The following is a 21,117-nucleotide window of genomic DNA, read 5'->3' on the forward strand; positions in this document are numbered from 1 at the left end:
AATAAATAGTACTGAATTTAAAAATGAAGACTCCTTTCTCTCTCTGAGGGTAATAATCAGCTGTATTATGTCAGATTCCTGCCAGATGTATGACTGTATTACATCAGATTCCTACGAAAAAGCAAGCAAGTAAACTGGAGAATTGTTCATGTTCAAGCTATAGGAAAGTATCCAGCTCAGAGTAAGCTACTACTTCCAAGATGACGTCCATGTTTCACCACCCAGGGCAGGGTGAAGGACTTGGTAAAGGATGTGATTAATTGACTCACCGGCTATTGATGCAAAGCATTGGTTATATTGGTAATAAGTCCAAGGTAACTCTGACTCCACAGAAACACTGCTTAAAGTTACTCATTTTTAGTTAGTATGTATTAAACTATTCATGACTTTTAAAAACAAGTTAGATACTAATATGGTGCCATAATGAATAATATGTCCAAATGTTCTTCAATCACATAAAAATTCTCATTGCCATCTTGAGTAAATATAGCTGAGACGTTCTGATTTATATTATGTTCTTCTCAGTTGCCGTAGGACTTGTCACAGATAATGTCTCAAGATTTGGCCCGCAAGTCTGAGGTCATGCCTTCAACACACTAAGCAGCAGTATTTCCAGGGGGACAGAGGTATGCAAATGCTATGATAATTTAATATATTCACTAGAAAAGATTTTTAAGCCCAATCAGTTCTTTCATTTAGTAAAAATTACATTTCACAGAAACGTTTTCATTTATATTCAACAGCAATGTTTGTTAATATTTAAGTTAATGTCATCATTCATTAGCTTTATCATTACATATCTTACATAACACCATAGTTACGGTAAAGACCAATGACCTCTCATGCTGTATTCTGACACAGAAACACTTTGTTTTAAATACAGAGCAATAGTCTTGTTTCCACAAAGAATAATGCTCATTCCCATTTTTCTTTACCTCTGCAACTTAAAGGCTTCATGGTAGGGTTGTCAGATTTAGCAAATAAAAATACAGGATACCTAATTAAATTTGAATGTCAGATAAGCAACTATTGCATGAGATATATGAAAAAATCATTCATTGTTTATCTAACATTCAGATATAACTGGGTATGTTATCTGGCCACCCTGGTCTATCTTTTTTCCCCCACCTTTGATAAAAATATAGTTTGAAATACACTCAGTTGGTTTCCAGAAAGTAATGATGTCTTTATTATTTTCTTGTTAGTGATCTTTAAATGTTGTCAGCTTTTAAAAATCAAAGTGTAGGGATTAACACTTCTGACCAAGATAGAATATCAGAAGTCTGAAACACTGAAAAAAAATACAGATAAAATAAATGAAATACTAATTCTCAAGATGTTGAAAATCAGGCAATGAAGGATTTCATCACGTCAAACAGTTAAACAGCAAATACTGACTTAGCTTTTACCATGTCGTAAGGCATTGTGTTACAACATGCCACAAACACAAGAAGAAGAAAAAAAAGACAAGCTCTCAGCCCTTGGAGGATTTACAATTTTGTAGGAAAGATAACATGGATATACACACAAAGATAATAAACAGTACAAGGAAGTAGGTGGTAAGTGCCAAAGGAATAACACAGATAAGAGGAGGCAGGAGATCAGTTTCATCTGCCTCTTTGGAGAAACAGTCACGCTGAAGGTCTCAAAGGGAGAAAAGACAAGAAAGACAGCATTTCACTAAATGCTTTACATTCATTATAACATTTAAGCCCCCCAGTAACCCTACAAGGGAGTTATTATTATGATCACCAGTTTCCAGCTGATAAAAGAGAATGAGCAGTTCTGAGTAACATAACTATGGTTACACATCTAGTACGCAGTGTCTCCACTTCCACCAAGTCCTCCTGACCCCAGAGCCTAAGCTTTTAGCTACTAGTGGTACCTCTGAGATGAGGAGGGAGTAGACTGGGACATCTACTGTTGCATGAAATTCCCAGAGTTTTCAGTGGGAAAGCAAGATAAAATGACTATTTTAGAAAATGAATTCTTTACATATTGCCCCAGACATTCTGTATACAAATGTTATTTGATCACACTGGTTTTAAGGAGACTAAAGAAAGAGTCAAAGATCAGAAACATTGTAAAATCAAAACAAACCGAAATGAGCTGGTGGTTATTTGCACATACAGGTAAGAGAGAAGAAAGAAAGGGAAAAATCAAAGGTAAATGCAAGCCTAAATTTACACACACACACACACACACACACACACACACAATTAGAACTAGTAAATTCAGCAAAGTTGCAGGATACAAAAATAATCACACAAAAATCAGTTATGTTTCTATCTAACAATAAACAACCTAAAAAGGAAATTTATAAAACAATTCTATTTTCAATAGCATCAAAAAGAATAAAAAATTTAGGAATAAACTTAACCAAGCTGGGGGAAAAGAATTATAAAACCTATAAAACATTGCTGAAACAAATGAAAGATGGCCAGGTGCAGTGGCTCATGCCTGTAATCCCAGTACTTTGGGAGGCCGAGGCAGGTGAATCACCTGAGGTCAAGAATTTGTGACCAGCCTGACCAATATGGAGAAATCCCATCTCTACTAAAATATACAAAAAATTAGCTGGGCATGGTGGCACATGCCTGTAATCCCAGCTACTTCAGAGGCCGAGGTAGGGGAATCTCTTGAACCTGGGAGGCAGAGGTTGTGGTGAGCCGAGATCATGCCACTGCACTGCAGCCTGGGCAACAACAGCGAAACTCTATCTCAAAAAAAGAAAGAAAGAAAGACAACGCTAATAAATGGAAAGACATCCTGTGTTCATGGATTGGAAGGCAATATTGTGAAGATGTCAATACTATGCACTGTGATCTACAGAGTCAGTTGCAATCCCTATCAAAATCTCACCAATAGTTTTTACAAAAAGAGAAAAATCCATAGTAAAATTCGTGTGGAATCTGAAAGGATTCCATATAGCCAAAACAATCTTTAATGAACAGAGATGGAGGACTCACTCACAATTCCTGATTTCAAAATTTACTACAAAGCTACAGTAATGAAAGCAGTGTGGTACTGGCATAAAGACAGACATATAGACCAATGAAATAAAAGAGAGAAATAACCCTTATCATATATATTATGGTATATGAAATAACCCTCCCATATACTCTATGGTCAAATGGTACCAGAAATATCCCTTCTCATATACCATGTAGTCAAATGATATTCCACAAGGGTGCTAAGACCATTCAATGGGAAAAGAACAGTCTTCAACAAATAGTGCAGGGAAAACTGAATATCTAGATGCAAAATAATAAAGTTAAACCCTTTCTTCACATCACATAAAAATATTAGCTTAAAATGAATCAGCCAGTGGGGTGGCTCACACATGTAATCCCGGCACTTTGGGAGGCCAAGGCAGATGGATCACCTGAGGTCAGGAGTTGAGACCAGCCTGGTGAACATGGTGAAACCCCATCTCTTCTACAAATACAAAACTTATCCAGGCGTGGGGACAGGCGCCTGTAATCTCAGCTACTCAGGAGGCTGAGGCATGAGAATCACTTGAACCTGGGAGGCACAAAATGGAGTGGGAATGAATCAAAGAGCTAAGCATAATAGGTAAAATGACAGCTCTTAAAATACAGGGGTATTTGGCAATTATTTCTTGGACATGATACCAATATTACAGGCAACAAAGGAGAAAAATAGGTATATTGAAATTTATCAAAATTAAAACATTTTGTGCATTGAAGCTTACCATCAACAGAGTAAAAAGGCAAATCATATGCCTGAGAAGGGATTAATATCCAGATTACATAAAGAGCAATGCTATAACAACAACCAAAACAACCCCCAAAATGAGCTAAGGATTTGAATGAATGTATCTTCAAAGAAGATATATAGATGGCCACAAGCACATGAAAAAATGTCCAACATCACTTATCATGAAGGAAATGCAAATCAAAACTTCAATGAGAAACCCTTTGCACCCATTGGTATGCCTGTTATAAACAAAACAAAATGGAAAATGGGAGTGCTGTGAGAACATGGAGACATTGGAACCTTTGTGCATGACTAGTGGGAATGTAAAATGGCTCAACTGCGGTAGGAAAACAGTATGGCAGTTCTCCATTCAACACAGAGTTAACAAACGATCTAGCAATTTCACTCCTGGGTATACATCCGGAAGAATTTAAAGCAAGGACTCAAACGGATATTTGTATACCCATTTACGTAGCACCATTATTCACTATAACCAAGAAGTGGAAGAAATCCAAATGTCTGTTGATGGATGAATGGATAAACAAAATGTGGCATATACATAAGGTGGAATATCACTCAGCCTCAAAAAGAAATGAAATTCTGACACATACTACAACATAGATGAACCTTGAAGACATTATGATAAGTGAAATAAGTCAAGCACAAAAGTACAAATACTGTATGATTTGTACACCATACAAGTACCTAGAGTAGTCAGATTCATAGACACAGAATGTAAAATGGTGGTTGCCAGGGGGGTTGGGGGAAGGGAGAATGGGGAGTCAGTGTTTAATTGGTACAGTTGGATAAAGTAAAAGAGTTCTGGAGATGGATGGTGGTGCGGTCAGACAACAATGTGAATGTACTTGATGTCACTGAACTGTATACACTCACAAATCCCTAAAATGATACATTCCACATGTTTATCTTAATAAAAAAATTTAAAAATATATAATCCACAAATCCACACAACTGCGTACCCAGAAACTACAGCAGGCCATTGTAACCACTCTGATTGTTGGAAAATCCACTCTTCCCTCAGTATACCCTGTGTAGCATTTGTGATATATAATTCTCTGAAATCCCAACCAAGAAAGGGCATCAGTATAAAATGTGTATTACATATTACTAACGTTTAATTTCTTCCTTATTTTTTCAGAGAAAAAAAATAGAAGCTCTAATGTTTTCTTCTTGGACTGTGCCCTTTTGGAGAGACCATTTGTTTAAAGGAAAGGAAAACAAAGAGGCCAACAAAGACTGACAAGGTATAGGGAGCAAGGTCTGAGAATAATGAACAGTGTGTGCCCTGGACGCAAAATGAAGAAGGGGAGATAGAGAAGTTCACTGTGTACAATGCGTGTGCAGGAGAGTAAGTTAATGCAAGGCCAGGTGTGCTGGCTCAGACCTGTAATCCCAGCACTTTGGGAGGCTGAGGCTGGAGGATTGCTGGAGCCCAGGTGTTGGAGACCAGCCTGAGCAGTAAGGCAAAACCTCATTTCTATAAAAATCACAAAAATTAGCCAGGTGTTGTGGTACAGGCTTGTAGTCCCAGCTGCTTGGGAGACTGATGTGGGAGGATCACTGAAGCCCAGGAGTTCGAGGTTGCAGTGAGCTATGACTGCACCATTGCACTCCAGCCTGGGCAACAGAGACCCTGTCTCTAAAAAATTAAAAATTAAAATATTGTAAGTGCAGAGATGAGATCCCAGGGTTGGGAACACAAAGGACAGCAGAGATCTCAACAAGAGCAGTCTCCTGGGTGTGATATGGATAGAAACTGGATGGAGTGGATTGAAGACAGGGTATGACAGGAAGAAGTGGAAACAGTAATTATAGTCACTGCCCTCAAAATGCTGTGCTTTGAAAGGGACCACAGGAATGAGAGGGGAATTTGAAAGGTGCCATGATGCCAAATGAGATGTTGTTTGTTTGTTTATTTTGAGACTGAGTCTTGCTCTGTTGCCCAGGCTGGAGTGCAGTGGCATAATCTCAGCTCGCTGCAACCTCCACCCCTCACTGGCTTAAAACAATTCTCCTATCAGCCTTCAGAGTAGCTGGGATTACAGGCCCCTGCCACCCTGCTAATTTTTGTATTTTCAAGGAGAGATGGAGTTTCACCAAATTGCCCAGGCTGGTTTCAAACTCCTGACCTCAAGTGATCTGCCTGCCTGGGCCCCTCCAAGTGCTGGGATTACAGATGCGAGTCACTGTGCCTGGCCTGTTATTGTTTTATTATGGCAGATTACAGCATGTTTGGATGCTGGCAGGAAAATCTAGAGGAACTGTAGATGCAGTCTTGAGAACAAGAAACAGGACAGGGTCCAGACCACTGGGAGGAGATGGCAGAGAGAGGGGTGAGGTGGGGTATGGGCAGGTAAGACAGTGACTTTAGTGAAAGAGGGTTGAAGAATGTCTTGTCTGATGAAATGAGGTAAAGGAAGAGGGGGTTTACATAAGTTATGTGATGGGAAAGAAGGTATTACATAGCCAGCTCAGAGTTGGAAAAGAAAATATTTCAGGGATGTAAGAGGATCCTGGGAAGTACCGAGTACTATTTGAGATATGCCATTATAGATTTACAGTGAGACTGTTCAGCAGGGCCATGTGTTCTTCAGCAACACTCGGCTACTCAGGGACAGGCACAGTACAGGCAGATGGTTGGTCTTAACCAGGTTGGGGCTTTGCCAAAGTACAGCAGAGAAGAGAGACAAGGAGGAAGTTAATGAGGTTTGCAAAGTGTGCATTGGTGAAAGGTAGTAAGAGGAGACATATAAGGGTGGAGACAGGGTTGGGTCCTTGCTGATGACAAGGTCATTGTCATAATAGTGAGTACTGAAGTGGTTGAGGAAGATATATTTGGAGGCAAGAGGTCAAAGGATTGGGAGGGCATGGTACAAATGTGTGGTAGTGGGCCTATGTCACTGTATCACAGGGCTTAGGAAACTCTAATTTGATCTTCCTTGGCCTACCTCCAAGTCCTACCTTGGCCAGAGATGTGATTTTTGCTCCATGACTCTATCCCTGCACAAGATAACCAAGTTCTTCACCTTCTGAACAAGGACATTAGTAAATGTCCAGAAACAACAGGATGTCCCCAATGAGTGGGAGCTTCCTTCCCACTTGACGCTCATTCAGCATTGAGTCCTGTCTACTCCACTTCCTGGTCCTTGAAACTTTGAGTCTGTCTCATCTCCCATTTCCATTTCAAGAACTCTGTTCTTTCTAGGCTTTCCTCTTCTTTGTGAACCATTTCTGTTACCCTCTCTTTCTAGATAAGCCTGTGATAGAGTCTTTTTGTCTCATATTTGCAGCAGAGGCATTTCTGAGTCTTGGTTTCTTCTTCATTGTGTGCTGGGATAGAGGAAAACTGCCTTCAGGGTATTAGAGAGAGCAGAAAGAGAGAAAAATACACAGAAAACACTCAGGAAATTAGAGATGCACCCTGTCTCAGATGGATTATCCACAAGGCCATTGGAGTCATCAAAAAATGAAGACAGGCGTGGACATGGAAGAGAGTGGGCCCGGTATGAAAGTCAACAGCTATTGAGAGACAGTGATCAAGACAGACAGATGCTAGCCACAGAAGGGCAGCAGATGGAAAGTTTGATGACGTGAATTTTGAAGAACAGTAGGAGTCAGAAGGCCTGGAGACAGCATTTGGTGAGCAAAGAGGATTCTCTCCTCCTCCAGGTCCCAGGTATCTGAAGCTAAAAACAGTCTTACTTTGGAAGTAAAATGCTGTTATCAGGAGGCAAAGAGCTTTCCATTGCAGATGGACATCTCCAGCACCTTGTATATGCAATGAGCGCTCAACAAATGTGTGTTGAGTAAATGGAAAGAAAGTTAACTGAATCTAGTATTTATATTTCAGTCACATGCCACAACCCCATCACTCTTCTGGAAGAAGTGACAGTCTCTATCTTACTGACCCAGGAAATATGACTCTCAGGAGGAACAAAGAGACTTCCTGGAGCCTTGTACGTATTTCTGGTGCCCATCAGAGCACTGAGAACAGCACCTGATTTATGCCCTTTGCTCACCTCTTAGCTCCCATTACCTCTAGCAGTGACAGAAGATAATTACTCAGGTGTTCCCTGCTCTTCTGATTGATCTGGCTTTCCATTGTTAAGAGTTTTGGGGAATTTTACAGGCCGTTAAGTAATAAACTTTTGTTCTCCCTCTTAGCTCAAAACCAAATAAGAAATAGATGCTGGAATCAAGCAAACTGACAAAAAATACCAGCTTTAATACTGATAAGACATAATTGAAAATCATAATCTGAGCTATAGCCATTATCAGTATCCCTAAAAGTTCCCCTTCTCTACAGGATTATGCTGATCCTGGTTCAGGAAAGGTGGGCAAGGAGTAGGTGTCCTTCATCAACAGAGTCTAGAGAAGACTGGACCACGCATGATCTGTCCTTTCAAAAATAAATTACTTCTCAGGTATGAGGAGAAGTGAGTGAAGGGACAGAGAAAACCTTGAAGGTTACTCCCATATATCTTTTTCCTACTGAGTGAACATTTTCTCCTTTCTTTGAAAATATGAAGAGGAAGATAGAAGGGTTCCCTCTAACACATATTCACTTTTAATTCTCCTAATATGCTTATGAGTACAGTTTCCATAGGAAAAGGGATCCATTGCTTCTCAGGAAGACCTGCTCCCACCTTCAGGGAGACCCTTGCCCCCCAACCATATCAACGTTGGTTGATTCATATATCTTCCTGACATCAGTGGCTGAACATTTAAATTTTGCCCCCTGAAACCTCTGAAATGGTAGGAAGAATAACTATTGAATTAATCATACATCTACTAATTTGACCTGTCTTCCCACCCTTTTCTGTCTTCCCAGGCTCTTCTGTTGTAACCTCTGGACCTCATGGTATATCATTCATAACTCTCTTATACCCCTAACATCTGGTGGTTAAAATGTGAGTCATGGTACATTTTAAAACCAAAACATAACTGCTGTGGTTTGAATGTGTCTGCTCCAAAATCCAGTTGTTGCCAGTGTGATAGTATTAAGATGTGGGATCTTTAAGGGGTGGTTGGACCATGAATCATGAGAACCTCTCCCTAGTGAGTGGGATTAAAGTTCTTATACAAGAGGCTTCACGCAGCACTGGGCTCTCTTATCTTTCAGCCTTCCATGACGTAAGGACACAGTGTTCCTCCCCTCCAGAGGATGCAGCCCTCACCAGTTAACCAAATCTGCTGGTGTCTTGAGCTTGGTCTTCCCAGCCTCCAGAACTGTCAAAAAATGACTTATTTTCTTTATTAATTACCCAGTCTTTGGTATTCTGTTATAGCAGCACAAATGGACCAAGATGCATACCTACCTATCAGTGAAATTTCTGGGTCATTTAATAACTCTGTTAAATTTATAAGGAATTGCCAAGCTGTTTTCCAAGTGATTGTATCATTCCATCTCTCTACCAGCAATATATGAGGGTTCCCATTTTATATTCTCACCAACACTTATTATTTTCTGTCTTTTAAAATTATAGCTGTCCTAGTGGGTGTGAAGTGGTTTCTCATTTTGCTTTTAATTGCATTTTCCTAGTGACTCTGCCATTAAGCATCATTTCATATGCTTATTATAGATTTGCATATCTTCTTCAGAAAAATGTCTAAAATGATTTGCTTATTGTAAATTGAAAAGTCTTTTTCTTAATGAGTTATAAGAATTCTTTATATATTCTGAACATAATTTCCTTATCCGAGATATTATCATACACATTTTCTTTATTCTGTGGATTGTTTTCTCACTTTCTTGATGCTACCCTATGAAGCACAAAATATTTTAGTTACGATGAAGTATAATTTATGTTTTTTTTTCTTGAGGTGTTTCTGGAAACCATAGCCTAATCCAAGGTCATAAAGACTTATGCCTATGTTTCCTTCTAAGAGTTTTATGTTTTAGCCCTTTCCTCCCTTTTTGGTAATAGCTTTATCGAGATATAATTCATATGCCATACAATTCATCCATTTAAAGTATACAATCCAATAGTATTTAGTATAGTCATGAAGTTGTGTAATCATCACCACAGTTAATTTTAGAACATTTTCATCACCTCCTAAACAAAACTCCTGTACCATTTAGTTATGTCTTATTTTTCTCAACCCAACTCCCCGGCCTGAGGCAACTGCTAATCTACTTTCAGTCTCCATAGATCTGCATATTCTAGAAATTTCATGTAAATGGAATCATATTTGTGGTCTTTGGTGACTGGCTCTTTCACTCGGTGCAATGCTTTCAAGGTTCAACCATGTTGTAGCATGTATTAGTACTTCATTTAGGCCAAATAATGTTCCATTGTATAGATACATTACTTTTGTTTATCCATTCATCAGTAGATGGACATTTGAGTTATTCCTATTTGGGGAATATTATAAACAATATTACTATAAACATTCTCTCAATTTTTATTTTTCTGAGGATGTTTTAATTTCTCCTTCATTTTTGAAATATAGTGTTTTGGGATTAAAAAAAAAATTCTTGAAAGTGTTTTATTTTTTTTGACAGAGTTTCACTCTTGTTGCCCAGGCTGGAGTGCAGGGGTGTGGTCTCAGCTCACTGCAACCTCCACCTCCTGGGTTCAAGTGATTCTTCTGCCTCAGCCTCCTGAGTAGCTGGGATTACAGGCATGTGCCACCACACTTGGCTAATTTTGCCTTTTTAGTAGAGATGGGGTTTCTCCATGTTGGTCAGGCTGGTCTCAAACTCTGATCGCAGGTGATCCACCTCCCTTGGCCTCCCAAAGTATGGGGATTACAGGTGTGAGCCACCATGCCCAGCTGATTGACAATGTTTTCTTTCAGTACTTTGACTATATCATTTCATTGCCTTCCAGCCTCCACAATTTCTGATATATAACCAGCTGTCAATCTCACTGAAGATTCCTTCTACTTGACATGTCTCTTTTCTCTTGCTGCTTTCAACATTATCTTTGTCTTTGCCTTTAGTCCCTTTTGTTATAAAGTGTCTGGGTGTGTATCTCTTTGAATTTATCCTTCTTGGGGTTTGTTGAGCTTCTGGGATGTGTAGATTAATGGTTTACATCGAATTTTAGAAGTTCAGCCATTATTTTTTCCAACATTTGTTTTTCCTCTTTTTCTTTATGATGGGAATTCTCATTAGTGTATGTTAGTAGGCTTCACAGTGTCTCATAGGTCCTTGAGTTTCTGTTTATTTTTCTTTTTTTCTTCCTGTTCCTTGGACTAGATAATCCAAAATTAACTGTCTTCGGTTTTACAGATCCTTCTGCCAGCTAAAATTTTCTGTTGAGCTCAGAGGCTAATTTTCATTTCAGTTATTGTACTTTTCATCTTCAGAATTTAAAAATTTTTTAAAATATTATTTCTACCTCTTTTTAATATTCTCCATTTGGTGAAAATTCACATACTTTCTTTTAGTTTAAGACAGTTTACTTGAGTTCTTTGAGTATATTTAAAATAGTTGATTTAAGGTCTTTGCCTAGTTACTCCAGCATCTGAGCTTCCTCAGGGACAATTTCTATTGCCTCCTTTTTTCCCTGTGTGTTGTCAGTCCATACTTTCTTATTTCTTTGCATTTCTCATAATTTTTGGTTACCAATGGGATGTTTAAAATTATATAATGTGACAAATCTGGAAATCAGATTTCAATTCTCAGGGCTTGTTGTTGTTAGTATTTGTTTTTTAGTGAGTTTCTTGAATTCATTCTCTGAAGTCTAATTTTTTTTTCATGTGTGAACATTGACATCTCTTCTTGGTTATATTCATGGGCAGTTGAATACATACAAGACTGTACAGAGATTTCCTTAAACTCTTGGAACCAATAAGTCTGCCAGCCTCTGCTGAGGGGTGTTGTATATGTATTGGGACATGCCTCCAATGTTCAGACATGTAGTTTACAATTCTGCTTCAAACTTCACTTCCTGCTTGCACAGAGGCTGATGGTTAGCCAAGGTGAAGGTTTAGGGTCTTCTCAGCTATTTCCTGGGCATACACACAGCCCTGTGCATATTAGCCTTCTAGTTTCCCAGGAACATGTCAGAGCTTTTTAAAGCCTGTTATTAATATCTCATTCCCTAGCATCTTCTTTTAAGTTTTTGGTCAGCTTGTTGTTTGTCCCAGCTGTTATCATGACAGCCTCATGCAGCTTTGATGTTAAATAATTGCCACTGATTGTTTTTGACAAATATCTTTGGGTAAAATGCTGTTCATGGTGAGTGAGCTCTAAGTCAGGTCAAATAAAGACAAATCTTATGAGAGAGATTTTCTAGGCACCTGCCAGACAGGTCACATAATGACCATTATCTACAATGGGGCTTTGGAGCAGCTTCAACATTTTGTTCCCTCCACTGCTTCTAGGTTGTTGACTTTCACCATGACTGCAGTTCTCTTTGTTTTCAAGGCTACTCTAGAGCTAGGGAGAGGAGGATGAGGACGGAGTAGGTTAAAATGCCATCAAGCCCCCCTGTTCTTACCAGGATTCTGCCATTTTTCTTGCATAAGCACTCAAACTGTTGCAAGCCTTTGGTTAATTTCCAGAATTCTGAAAAGTTGAATTTGACAGTTTTTTTTTGTCAGTGTTCTTATTGTTTTATGGAGAAATAAATTTTCAGAAGTTCTTACTCTGCCATCCATGAACCATTGTCCAGTTTCTATTGTTATTTTTTAAAATTTTTATTCTGAGAAAATTATGAACTGACCTACAGTTGTAGGAAAAAATACAAAGAAATCTCATATACCTTTTACCCAGTTTCCTTTCATGGTAACAGCTTCCATGACTAGAGTCTAATATGCTGACCAGAAAACATATAGTGCTGCAATCCATTAACTTTATTCAGATGTTACCAGATTTGCATACATTCATTTGTGTGTACGTGTATGAATAAGTAGATGTGTTTAGTTTTGTGCAATTTTTTCACATGTGGGGATTTTCACCACAGTTAAGTTACATCATGTTTCTATCACAAAGATCTTTTATGTTATTCTTACATAGCCAGTCACATCACCTCTCCCCCACCATCACCCCTAACATCTGTTCTCCAAGTCTATAATGTCATCTCAAGAGTGTCATGGAATATTTTGTTTGATGAAATATCATTTGGCAGTTAAAAGAAATAAAGTACCAACACATGCCACAACATGGATGAACCTTGAAAATATGCCACATGAAAGAAGCCACGCATGAAGGATCACAGAGCAATGATTCCATTTCTTTTTGAAATGTCCAGAATAGACAAATCTTTAGAGACAGACAGTGGATTAGTAATTGACATAGGCTAGGTGGGATGGGGAACAGTTGGTGATGGCTAAGTGACATAGAAGGGAGGGCTTAATAAAAATGTTCTAAGATTGATTGTGATGTTGGTTGCACCTCTGTGAATATACTAAAAGCCATTGAATTGTACACTTTAAATGGGTGAATTACATGGCACATGTACCATATCTCGATAAAGCTGTTTTTTTTTTTGAGAGGGAGTTTTGCTCGTTACCCAGGCTGGAGTGCAATGGCGCAATCTCGGCTCACTGCAACCTCCGCCTCCTGGGATCAGGCAATTCTCTTGCCTCAGCCTTCTGAGTAGCTGGGATTACAGGCACGCACCACCATGCCCAGCTAATTTTTTGTATTTTTAGTAGGGACGGGATTTCACCATGTTGACCAGGATGGTCTTGATCTCTTGACCTCGTGATCCACCCGCCTTGGCCTCCCAAAGTGCTGGGATTACAGGTGTGAGCCACTGCACCCGGCCGATAAAGCTGTTTTTTAAAAAAGAATGCAATGGAAATAGAACCATACAATAGGTGACTCTCTGAGACTAGTCCTATCATTTTAAAGCAAAAGTTTGGTCCCAGAGAAACTATCTGTTGCAGAGGTAGAATAATATAGTACAGAAAAGTTTAGATAGGAGCTATCATAGTTGAGTGTGCTAAGAGGTCACATGGCATGGTCAAAAGGAAGGGGAGAACCTGCTTCTGCACTCAGAGGAGTCTAGGTGGCATTACCAGGCACACACAAATACAATCCAGGTGGGTCTCTTTTCAAGTCTACTCTGAGGATGAGATTTCTGAACTCTCTCTGGAACTGGCCTCAAATGGGATGGATGAAAAACATGCTGTTTCAGCTTAATTCAGATAAGGCTTTTGTTGGAAGAGAAAGCCAACAGCAATGATAGCAATTTATACATACACTGAGGTTTCACTGCCTCAGCTGCTTCTTAGACTCATGGATAAAAAGCACAGAGCAGATTTCTTTCTGTATGTGGCACAGAGATTAAACACTCTCATATGTGGCTCTTATCTTGTTTTGTACTTTACTTTCCTCCACACTAGATCATCACAAAGATTTCTACCAGGAGAGACAGGTTTCTAGACCTTATGTAATTATTTTCTGGTAGAAATAGAGTAACTCATTCAACTACAGAACACTTTGCCTTTGTCAGCGTTATCGTGGTTACTCACCATCAATCAGCATTCAGTAGAAGTAAACTTGATTGCAATTAGCTTCTATAGATCAGTGCACGATTTAGTTTCAAAGCTAGAAATTTGAGAACTGAACATTTTCAAAGAGTTCCTAAAGGCAAATCCTTTAATAATTTCAAAATATCAAGAACTCACAGTTTTCTGAAATATACAGCTTATTTGAATGGTCTCTATTTGAGAGAGAGAGGGAGGGAGAGAGAGACAGAGGTCAAAAGTTATTTGCTGTTACTCTGACGCTGAGTATTGCACTTTCACAGTAGAACAAAATTGCAAGAGTAATTAATCCTTAACTGGCTAAATAAACTCTCTCTCAGAGAGCATTACCTTCTCTGACTTTAGAGTTATTAGCTACAGTAGAAATGTTTCGCAAACATGGTATCTCATGAATGTTAGAACAGAGTTCATTCTCTAAACCAGGGTTGGCAAATGTTTTCTGTAAAGGGCTAGATAGCAACTATTTTAGGTTTTGTGGACCATGTAGTCTCTCTCTGTTGATACTACTCTGCTATTGTAGCACAAACACAGCCATAGATGATAAGTGAATGAAAAGGTATGACTGTGTTGCAGCAAAGCTTTATTTATGAACACTGAAGTTTGTGTTTTATATCATTTTATACTGTCATTAAAAAAATTTGTTTTGATTTTTTTTCCAAAATTTTTTTCTTAGTTATGGGCTATATAGAAATAGGGATGAAGCCAGATTTGGCCTCTGGGGCTTAGTCAGTCAGCTCCTGCTCTAAACTGATGGACAGTAAAAACATCATAGACTGTACAGAAGAGTGGTTTGGAAATTATGACTTGGTATTAGGCAGATGTAAGTTTGAATACTGGCTCTTCCACCCACTAGATATATGACCTTGGGCAAATTACACAACCTGTTTGAACCTCAGAGTCCTCATCTATAAAAGTGAGGATGATAACAGCTATCTAATAGGAATGCTGTGAAAATTAAATGAAATAATACATGTATGTTTAGCACATACAAGGTCATAGCAAATGCAGTTAAATTTATAGTAAATGTCATAAGAAGTACAAAGCCTTTCCTTTCCCCAAATCTCTATCCACATCCTGGAATTCATAGTGGAATATTTATCTAGACAGAGTAGATCAGGCCAAATCTTAGAGTCATTCCTGAGTTGTTATTCTCTTTTCCCTCCCATTCAATTCAGCAGCAAATCATGTCTTCTCTAACCTCAAAATTTTCCCAGAATCTGACCATTTCTCCGCAACTATCACCCTGATCCATGCAACCATCAACTCTCACCTGATCTTTCTGGTTCCACTCTTGCCTTCTCTCACCTAATCTCTGTAGAAATGCTTCTAAAATATAACTCATATTGCTTCATTCCTCTTCCCCAAACCCTCTGATCATTCATGTAGACGAAAATCCCAGCTCCTTACCATCTAAGCCCTCTGGTCTCCTACACTTTTCCCCTTGTTCCCTCACCCCCAGACAGAGTGGCCTTGCTGTCCTTCAAACCTGTCAATCTTTCTCCCACTTAATATTTGTTGGTGTATCTTTCTGGAATGTTCTTTTCCCAGATAACAAAGTGGTTACAATTTTAGCACTTCCTTCATGTTGCTGCCCAAATATAATATTAGAAAAACATTTCCTGACTCTCCTTAATGATCTCATCCTACTTGGTGGTCATGTTACCATCTCCCACTATATTTTGTATTTATTTGTGAATTGGATGCCTCTCCCTTCTAGAAGGTAAGATCATGAAAGCAGACTTTATGTATCTTGTTTACAGGTGCATCCTCAATGTCTAAAACAGTGTCTGGCCCAGGCATGGTGGCTCAAGCCTGTAATCCCAGCCCTTTGGGAAGCTGAGATGGGTGGATCACAAGGTCAGGAGTTCAAGATCAGCCTGGACAAGTTGGTGAAACCCCATCTCTACTAACAATACAAAAATTAGCCAGGCATGGTGGCACGTGCCTTTAATCCCAGCTACTTGGGAAGCTGAGGCAGAGAACTGCTTAAACCCAGGAGGCGGAAGTTGCAGTGAGCCAAGATCAAGCCACTGCACTCCAGTCTGGATGACAGAGTGAGACTCCATCTCAAAAAAAAAATTAAATTAAATTAAAACTGCCTGACACGTTTCAAATTCAAGTGAATTAATAAGTGATTTTTTGCTGCTCTAAAATTTCTCAAATATGAGAGCTTCTTGAGTATTATTCTTATATTTATTAGATTATATGTTTTGGTATATATAAAAAACAGTAGCTTAGAAAGAGAAAAATGTATTTACTTATTTATTCCTCAAGAGTCTGGACAAAGGAGATTTAGATTCCAACGTCTGCTTGTTACCCAGTTCCAAAGTCACTACTGCATTTTCAGATATCTTTATAGCAATGCCCCATTCTTTGGTACCAATTTTCCATATTAGTCTATTTCTGCATTGCTGTAAAAAAACTACCTGATGGCTGGGTATGGTGGCTCATGCCTGTAATCCCAGTACTTTGGGAAGCCAAAGGGGGTGGATCATTTGAGGTCAGGTGTTCGAGACCAGCCTGACCAATATGGTGAAACCCTGTCTCTACTAAAAATACAAAAAAAAATTTAGCTGGGCTGAGACTGGAGAATTGCTTGAACCCAGGAGGCGGAGGTTGCAGTGAGCCAAGATTGTGCCACTGCCCCCCAGCCTGGGCAACAAAGCAAGATTCTGTCTAAAAACAAAACAAACCAAGAACAACAACAAAGAAACCCTGAGACTGGGTAATTTATAAAGAAAAGAGGTTTGATTGGCTCACTGATATGGTATGGCTGTGTCCCCACACAAATCTCATCTTGAATTGTGAGACTCAAAATGAATTGATAACTCATGTTCTGTTGTGGGAGTAACCCAGTGGGAGGTAATTGAATCACGGGGGCAAGTCTTTCTCATGCTGTTTACATGATATGAATAAATCTCACAAGATCTGATGGTTTTATAAAGGGGAGCTCTTCTGTACAAGCTCTCTCTCTTTGCCTGCTACCATCCATGTAAGACATGACTTGCTCCTCCTTGCCTTCTGCCATGATTGTGAGGCCTCCCCAGCCATGTGGAACTGTGAGTCCATTAAACCTTTTAACTGTATAAATTAGCCAGTCTCAGGGATGTCTTTATTAGTGTGAAAATGGGCTAATACACTCACAGTTCAGCAGGCTGTACAGAAAGCATGGTGGCTTCTGCTTCTAGGGAGGCCTCAGGGATCTTTTACTCAGGAGATTTGTCTAGGTAACAAGGCTTCTTCTAATTTGTTGCTATGATTTCTAAAGTGCATTGTCCTTTTCTGAATGATCCATGATGGCTCTCTATGATATAGGAATATATATATATTCCTAGTAGCAGGGAGGAGGAAGAAGTAGGAAAGTCACACACAGACTCTATTTAAGGACACATTCTGTAAATTGTACAAAACATTTCCACTCACTTCTCATTGTAAAATTTTATTAAGGCCAGGTGTAGTAGCTCACAGCTGTAATCCTAGCAGTTTGGGAGGCCAAAGAGGGAGGATTGCTTGAGCCCAGGAGTTCAAGACCAGCCTGAGCAACATGGGTAGACTCTGTCTCTACAAAAAAAACAAAACTTAAGTCTCCTCTGGAGGCTGTAGTCTTTCTTCTTAATAGCCTTATGTCCAGCTAAGAATCAGTAGCTCTATTTCTGTAAGGAAGAAGGAGCAAACACACATTGGGAGGGGGTTAGTCTTTGTTGTAGTTATCTATATTTTTTCTTCTCCTCATTTCAAAAAAATGTAGGTAAACCTAGGAGGCCCTCACTAAGTCCTGATTCTTGGCCCAAATTTTGGAGAAACTGCCTGGGCAGTCAGTATTCCTTTGCTATAGTAAGATGCTAGGAAACTGGCTTTTTGTTGAATTGAGTTCATTAATTCAATTGATAATTCATATTCTTCAGATTTACATTCCAAAAGAATGGAAGTGTTTTCTGAATATTTGAAATTATCCTCCTTGGTTTGCATAGCTTGGTACCTGATATCGTCTGAAATAGCCATTCCGGGTTAGCTTCAGGGGCCTGTTACCCATGTAGTCACACAGGGCCCCACACTGGGTCAATGTTCTCCTGTCTCCATCTTGCAATTCTTAATGATGTTATCTTTGAATCTGTATTTTGTAAGTGAAGTCCAAAGGGAAAATGCAGTATGCACCTGAGCGGAGCCTATACATATGTAATACACATGCCATCACTGGCTGGCCTGTTTGTATATAAAGTTAAGATACCCATGAACACAGAATACCAGTGGACCTTCAATGGATGGGAATTGTGAGACTCAAAGCACATATAAGTAAGTGTTTTATATGTCTTGACTGCGTGAGCTGGGCACTGGCAGCCCTGGGAAGCCAAGCTTTGTGTTCAAACCTTGCCTCACTTTGAACCTCGAAAGAAGAATGTAGTGTTCCAAGCAACACAAATAACCAACTAACTCTGTGATATCCTGTGTTACTTCTCCATGTGAGCCAACTACTTGTGCTAAAAACGGTGATGTACAAGGAAGGAAAGATAGTTCCTTTTCCTTTAAGTTCTTAATATCAGCAAGTCAAAAGTCAAAAGTGTTGGTAGAACATGCAGGTATTAAGAAGTGAAATAAAAGCAATTGAGTTAATTTTGTATGGTGTTGCTCTGCTAAGAACAAAATACATAGGCATGTGAGAACCACAAAATACAAATTGTGTAAATTCAGCAATTATGCATACAAATTAAATGCTCTTATATTTACTACACTTAAACTGGCTATGCACAACATAAAGATGAATGGTAAATCCATGCTAATAATTTATAATTTTAATTTTCCTTTACCTAAAGTGATATTTTCTTTACTTAAAGTGACAAAATAAAAAGCACCATGGCCTGCTGAGAGAGTGAGACTGCAGAAGACAGGAAAACTTTATAGTATTTTACCATCTTGCATGGCACCTTTCCCTCTTGCTTCTTGAATGAGCCCTGCATTTTCACTCTGGATTGGGCTTTGCTGATTACGTGGCCAGCTCTGTATTCATTTCAGTTAAACCTTGTGTAAATTTCAGTCTGTTCTTAGCCACCCTGTCCCATGCCAAAGGGCATTTCACAGCCATGGTGTTACTCTTCCTCATGTTTCTCTGCTTTTATGGTCATTTTGTCCTTTATCCCGTATTCCTGGAAGTCTTAAAGGTCTATTGCTTTGAATTGACAGCTGCTCTAAGAATACTCTGGCTACCCACAAGCTCTGTATTGTGCAGAAATGTGTTCAGTAACTCATTACTCTTGTTTTGCTTTTCTGATTTGCCAAGAGTTTAATTGTTCATTTTGTGGATCCAACATTTGTTTCATTTCCTTGCTTGTTTTTCTTTTTTTAAAGTTTTTTACTTTTCTATATAATTATTATAAAGAAACCACTTTAAAATATCAAGTCTCTCTTAATGACATTCCATCCATCTCCAAGTTTGAGCCATAAGCCTAATCACCTCAGGGAAAGAACCACAGGTAGAGAACAAATAGAGCATCGCCCAGCTTTATGTCCTAAGGATGACTTCATGTTTGAATTGAAAGAGGGAGACAGACAGACAGAGGGAAAGAGAGATTTGAGTGCCAGGATTTTTAAAGAAAGAGTTCAGGGACTTTCAAATGCATTTATTATCTATTAACATATAATAGGACCAGTTATTACAAATTACCTAGTCAAGGAAGTCTTGTACTGATAGAAAGTGAGAAAAAAAGCCTGCCCTGTCTGACTATGGTAGGTGAAGATCTATTACAGTTGGTGGAGTGGAACAGAAAAAAACCCAAACAACTTTAATTTGGGGGTAGGGACAGAAATAGATCTTGGGCTTGGCCCATTAGAAGTTTCTTCTAGATGCAAGAGGGATAGGAGGACTCATGTAGAAACCTAGGTTTACAGGTCCTGCCTAAGACTACAGTTGAACTAGAACAATAGAAAATGTGGCACATACACACCATGGAATATTATGCAGCCATAAAAAATGATGAGTTCGTATCCTTTGTAGGGACAGGGATGAACCTGGAGACCATCATTCTCAGCAAACTGACACAAGAACAGAAAATGAAATACTGCATATTCTCACTCATAGGTGGGTGTTGAACAATTAGAACACATGGACACAGGGAGGGGAGCACTACACACTGGGGTCTGTTGCAGGGAATAGGGGAGGTACAGCAGGGGGTGGGGAGTTGGGGAGAGATAGCATGGAGAGAAATGCCAGATATAGGTGAAGGGGAGGAAGGCAGCAAATCACACTGCCACATGTGTATCTATGCAACTATCTTGCATGTTCTTCACATGTACCTGAAAACCTAAAATGCAATTTAAAAAAAAAGGAAAATGTCCCTCACTACAAGGCTAGCATGTGCTGACCAACAGTCAACTTCTGAGGGAAGCTCATGAGAATGAAAAGAGATTTTCTCTGATGTACAGGCACAAAGAGAAATTCTGAAGCTGAGGCTACAGCTGTCATTACAAAAAAACAAACAAACAAAAAGCTCTCTGGTAAAGCAGCCCCCAAGCCCCCACCCTAAACCCAAGTTAATTCCAGAGGGATTTGGAATTGATAGTGGCACATTGAAAATAATTATAGTAATGACAAAACCCAACTTAGGCTATCTCATGACTAGATTGACTGAGCTCCCCACACTCATTGCCTAGTAAAGATGAGGTATGCCTATTTATAGGCATAAATAGTGTTTACCTTAGTCTATGCTGTCCTGCACATGATGTCTTTTGCAATAGAAGAATAAGAAACACTACCCTGTGAAGAGACATAACAGTAAACAAAACCAGGCTCAGATATGTCACAGATATTGGAATTATCAGTCAGAGAATTAAAGACAGTGATTATTGACCTTGCATGATGGCTCATACCTGTAATCCCAGCACTTTGGAAGGCTAATGTGGGAGGATCACTTGAGGCCAGAAGTTTGAAGCAAGCCT

At 39.1% G+C, this 21,117-nt stretch overlaps 1 long non-coding RNA gene across 1 annotated transcript; it reads left to right on the forward strand.

Annotated features, from left to right (window-relative positions):
- Positions 1–510: 510 nt before the first annotated feature.
- On the forward strand, positions 511–7,380 carry LOC118143196 (uncharacterized). The gene is made up of 3 exons (XR_004727432.3): positions 511–626; positions 4,880–4,985; positions 7,032–7,380. It is a non-coding gene; the product is annotated as an uncharacterized LOC118143196 (long non-coding RNA).
- The last annotated feature ends 13,737 nt before the right edge of the window (positions 7,381–21,117 follow it).

The sequence above is a fragment of the Callithrix jacchus genome, chromosome 7 (genome assembly GCF_049354715.1).
Source record: "Callithrix jacchus isolate 240 chromosome 7, calJac240_pri, whole genome shotgun sequence".
In the NCBI taxonomy this organism is placed as follows: domain Eukaryota; kingdom Metazoa; phylum Chordata; class Mammalia; order Primates; family Cebidae; genus Callithrix; species Callithrix jacchus.